This window comes from Typopeltis vanoorti, chromosome 11, assembly GCF_054136105.1.
Source record: "Typopeltis vanoorti isolate ZY-2024b chromosome 11, IOZ_Tvanoo_1.0, whole genome shotgun sequence".
Lineage (NCBI taxonomy): Eukaryota > Metazoa > Arthropoda > Arachnida > Uropygi > Thelyphonidae > Typopeltis > Typopeltis vanoorti.
In genome coordinates, this window is record NC_143559.1 from 23,619,366 (window position 1) to 23,625,388 (window position 6,023).

Consider the following 6,023-nt stretch of genomic DNA (forward strand, 5'->3'; position numbering starts at 1 on the left):
GAATACACGCCCGTTAGAACCACATATGCATTATATAAAGACTAAAATCACAGCAAAATTAAATTCCAAAGTGATTTTTTTGAAGCAAAGAGAGGATTTGTTTCCAATCTTCTATTTGTTTCAAAAAATCACTTTTGAAACAAAAAGATTTCAAACGTATACGTATTGCAATTTATTGATTCGTGTAGAGTTCCCCCTTTCCTCAGCCGTCCCTTAGAACTGATTGAGCCCTCCTAATGAGGGATTAAGTATGTATTTTTATGACTGTAATCCATATGTGTTCAAGGGCCGCTTGCTTGTTCTGAGGGACGACTAACCCGAGTTTCCGGATGAAAAACCCGCTACTTCAGTATGAGACCCACTGACTCACCTTTAGTCGAAAGAAACCAGATAAAGATTCCTCACGTCATGGACGGGCTAATCTAGGGTTTTCCCAACCAAAGGGCTTCTTATACCGACTGAGCTACGGATGCTCTTCACCGATTGTAGTGAAGGAAGCCTAAATATTTAAAGTAAAGCTCATGTTGTTGTTGTTGTTGTTTATCGTTTCGGCATTGCGATGGAAGCAACTAAGGAAGGTTATGCTGTACGTTTCAATGAAACATGACATCACCCCTTTCATAAGCGTCAACATAGATACAAAATTATTATTTTAAGCGCGTTTGTATGCATTCGTTTCCTGAATGTTAAATCAGAAATATACTGTACATGCAGTTAAACAGATTGTATCGTGTGTACTGAATGAAAACTATTAAACCGTAGCTTATTCAAAACTAGAAAAGGTTAACGCATGTCTATCGCATATCAAATATGCAAGTAGAAACGTTAACAGAAAAGAAAAAAAGTGGACTGAATTTAAGATTTCGCTAAGTTCATTGATGAATTTCTGTTTCATAATTCAAAATAATGCTAAAAAGAAATTCAGAATATTATTTAACAATATTAAAAGTAGAAAACTTAATAAATGTACTTCAGTGATTATCATTTTAAAACGACATGTTTTAAAGTGATAACATGTTAAAACGTAATGTTAGCACTTGCTCAAATTATTTTTATGTATGTCTATAACATGTATATGTGCACGTATACACACACACACACACACACACACACACACACACACACACACACACATATATATATATATATATATATATATATATATATATATATATATATATATATATATATATATATATATATATATATATATATATATAAAAATAAATTTAACTGACTAGAACCCGAGAAAGTATAACAAAAACCTTTAATACATCACAACTAGTTTCATCGGTGATCCGACTTCTTCAGGTGAGAAATAAAAACATAAGACATAAAATAACACGGTAAAAAATGAACTTTACAGCTTAATAAAAAGCAGAATAATAACAGTCATATTTGAATAGGTGACCGCGTGCTACCGTTGGCATGAGTAGAATGTGTGCGACAGCTAATTTTTGAGCGCCAGTACTGGATTACTGCGCTATGGGAATCGGGTAAATTGTAGCTAAGATTATTGTTTAAATGTGAAGGGTCCAGAACTATTTCTTTTGATTCGATGATTCTTCTTTCGAATTCATCCTTGCAAATATATAAATTAGTAGTGCGTTCCCAATCAACTTGATGTGGCTGTTCTTCAAGGTTAGAGTTTGCCGAGAAAAGGACATGACTGGAAAGGGCGCTCGCTCGTGCTCTACTGTAGGAGATGTCACGTCTATGTTCCTCAAGACGAAGTGAAACAGATTTGTCTGTCTGGCCAAAATAAGGTCGACCACAGTTGCACAAAACTTTATAAACACCAGGAAAATGCAGATGGTTGTGTTTTGGTTTTGGTCGACTCAGAAAAGAACGAAGTTTTGGCAGCGTAGTATAGTCGGTCTTTATGTTGAATTTTTTCAGAATCTTAGCTAGTTTTGGGGTAAGAGTGCTGATAAAAGGCAACTGTATATGAGTGATTGGGTTGGAGTCATCTTCTTGTCGAGGATGTTGGCGTGGTCTCAAGCGTTTAGTGATGTTACGAGACGAATATCCATTATTTAAGAAGGTGTTTTTCAGGAAGTTAAGCTCTGTTTGAAGGTCTTCTTCTGTGGAAATGAGACATCTTGCTCGATGGGCGAGGGTGGAGATGATGCCCAGTTTCATATACAAACAAACTAGCGGTTTAGCTATGGGCAGCCCTCTATCTCCAGTCTTAGCTAATTTTTTTCTAGAAGATTTTGAAGAGAAAGCTATTTCCTCAGCTACTTTGAAACCTAAACTGTGGTTACGTTACATCGATGACGTCTTCCTTATTTGGGGACATAGTTTAGAGGAACTGCAAAACTTCCTAAACCATTTAAATAACCAACATCAAAACATTAAATTCACATCTGAACTAGAGGTTAACGGCGTTCTCCCCTTCTTGGATCTAAAGATCAGTAGATTTCCTGACTGTCTTAAATTTTCAATTTTTCGAAAAACCACCCACACTGATAGATATTTACATGGTTCTTCTCATCACTTCCCACCTCAGAAACTGGGCATCATCTCCACCCTCGCCCATCGAGCAAGATGTCTCATTTCCACAGAAGAAGACCTTCAAACAGAGCTTAACTTCCTGAAAAACACCTTCTTAAATAATGGATATTCGTCTCGTAACATCACTAAACGCTTGAGACCACGCCAACATCCTCGACAAGAAGATGACTCCAACCCAATCACTCATATACAGTTGCCTTTTATCAGCACTCTTACCCCAAAACTAGCTAAGATTCTGAAAAAATTCAACATAAAGACCGACTATACTACGCTGCCAAAACTTCGTTCTTTTCTGAGTCGACCAAAACCAAAACACAACCATCTGCATTTTCCTGGTGTTTATAAAGTTTTGTGCAACTGTGGTCGACCTTATTTTGGCCAGACAGACAAATCTGTTTCACTTCGTCTTGAGGAACATAGACGTGACATCTCCTACAGTAGAGCACGAGCGAGCGCCCTTTCCAGTCATGTCCTTTTCTCGGCAAACTCTAACCTTGAAGAACAGCCACATCAAGTTGATTGGGAACGCACTACTAATTTATATATTTGCAAGGATGAATTCGAAAGAAGAATCATCGAATCAAAAGAAATAGTTCTGGACCCTTCACATTTAAACAATAATCTTAGCTACAATTTACCCGATTCCCATAGCGCAGTAATCCAGTACTGGCGCTCAAAAATTAGCTGTCGCACACATTCTACTCATGCCAACGGTAGCACGCGGTCACCTATTCAAATATGACTGTTATTATTCTGCTTTTTATTAAGCTGTAAAGTTCATTTTTTACCGTGTTATTTTATGTCTTATGTTTTTATTTCTCACCTGAAGAAGTCGGATCACCGATGAAACTAGTTGTGATGTATTAAAGGTTTTTGTTATACTTTCTCGGGTTCTAGTCAGTTAAATTTATTTTTATAAATGTATACATCCCGAGTAAATCCTAATTTCAACAATATATATATATATATATATATATATATATATATATATATATATATATATATATATATATATAAAACACACATATATAAAAACTTAAAATTTCGATGTATAGAAAACCTACACCAACAAATAGATATCTCCATCGTATGTGAAGAAGTTTTTTAAGGACATCTGAACTACATATGAGTTAGCTGGTTCCATAGAGCAATAGATCATTAACATACACTGAACACAACCAGGATCGGAAATGAGGAAATTGAAGAAGGAGGAATCATAACTAATCGAGGCTTATCAAATAAGATTTACAAGCATGTTGAGGATTTCTCTCACTAGACTTACAAGTCAGTTGAGCAGCTGAAAATTGTTGAACTTACCGTACATCGAATGTGTTAGTGTGAATATTAAAACAAATATGACACTGAAGTGTGTTTGCAAATGATGTACGTTAGATGTGTAATACACAAATTATTTTTTGCACTTCACCGAAAAGGCTGCGGGTTTTCGAATCCTGCCGTAGGCATGATGAGTGTGATTGTATGTGAAAATACTAGTAATGGTGGGCGGTAGATGGCACTGATGTAGTGATGATGGTAGTTATAATTAGTGGAGACAGAGAGTTGTGGAGTAGGTGCCTCCCTGGATGGGTCTTTGGACTCCACGGAAGTGTCACGTGTGTCACGTAATAATAATAACATCGATATTTATTACCGTTCCTCTTTTATTTTAATAAGGTAATGATTGAATTAGATTTGCTAATAACTTGAAAATTAAAATTATCTGAAAGATGCAATAGTTTTAGACAGATGCTATGATCGTTGAACATGCATGACGGTATTCTTATGCCTGTGTGTGCAACAAATTCATAAAATAAAATAAATAAATAAAAGAAATTTTAATTTTTAGCGTATGCGTCTCAATTTGTCCACAGTTGTGGTTTGACACTGCTGTTTATTTTATTATTTTATTTTATTATTTATTTATTCGTTTATTATATTTTGTCGTTTCCATTTTTGTTTTACCTTTTTGATGTACAAAAGTTGTTGCAAACACTTCAATAAGGGATCGCAAAGACACTAACAGAAGTATATTACAATATCCTTAATATAAATGCCTGACATTCAAAATTTGATTCCGGATCACAACTCTGGGTAACTTGATTTTGAATGGATGCCAAGTTATTTGAGTTGAGCCTTCGCAGCTTAGTCGCAAACATGTGCTTTTCGGTGGAAGACTTGGAGTCGATTCCTATTTGATCACAAAAGAAATGAAAAAATTATGAAAGAATTAAACCAAGAACCAGTAATAGAAAAAATTTTAAAATATAAACAAAATGGATCGAACACGTTGAAGAATGAAAACAGAAAGATTTCCAAAACAAGCCTTAAAGTATAAATCGTTAGGAAAAAGAAAACCAGGACGTTCTCTTAAACGATTCAACGATGACGTCTAAGGCCGGAACAGGCCATGCTAGGCTTAAATCCTTGATATGCATGATGATGATGATGATGATTTATTTGTTTAGTTTTGGAGTATTGAGTTAGTTGGTTTTGGATTATGGCTGCGAGATTAGTTAGAAATAAATTAAATTGTGTATTTTGGATGTCCAAATATGATTTCTCGAAGGCTTTTATTTTCTGTTTAAATAGAATCGTTTTAAAAACAAAGTCATCAAACTCTTTCGACACAGTAACAGTCTATGTTAAGTATAACAATAAACAACAGTGAAGAGCACATCAACCCAAAATGGTTGCAAGTGTTCACTGTACAAGGCTTCTATTTGCGAAATGCTCCTTATTTATGGTTATCTGATCATTTTTATAATTTTTAAAGGCTGTATTTTATTAATGGGTATTTTTTATTAGCGGGTGAATAAACGTATTAAAAATGGTAAGTATTTAATATTACAAATTGTTATGTACAGCTTACATTGAGTTGAGTGAAGAGATGAAGTGCACATTGGATTACACTAATACTTCTCCCACCCCCAATACGTTTAAGAGTGATTTTATTTAAACTTTGAATATAATACTGTATTTCGATAATTATAAGTACGTATTTGTTTAATAAAAATATAATTTGATCCTTTATTAATTTAGGTATATATTTATTTACAATAAATTATGCCTATGGATGTCAGCAATATAAAATACTGTGATATTAGATACAAATAAATGTATTACATTTATGAGGATTTTTCACTTGAAAGTAAGTTAGTCTCATATGGAGGTAGTAAGATTTTTCTTTTTCAGAATCTAGATTTTTTTTTTCGTCCCTCGAAACATGCAAACGAGCTGGAGACAATTGTTTTCAATTTACAAATAATGCAGTACACCTGCCTTACAGCTAGAACTACTCTGACCGTCTCATGTTATGAATACCGACAATTTTGGATCTTGATTATCTCTGAATGAAGTAGTGTATGCTTTTAAGATTAAAAAACTATGAAATATCTGTATAAATTCAATTGATTTATTTTATTACTTTCATAATTTTATCTTCATATGAAAATTTATCCCACAACAGCATTTAGGAAGTCAGTTTGAGTTGTTGTCTTGTAGGATTC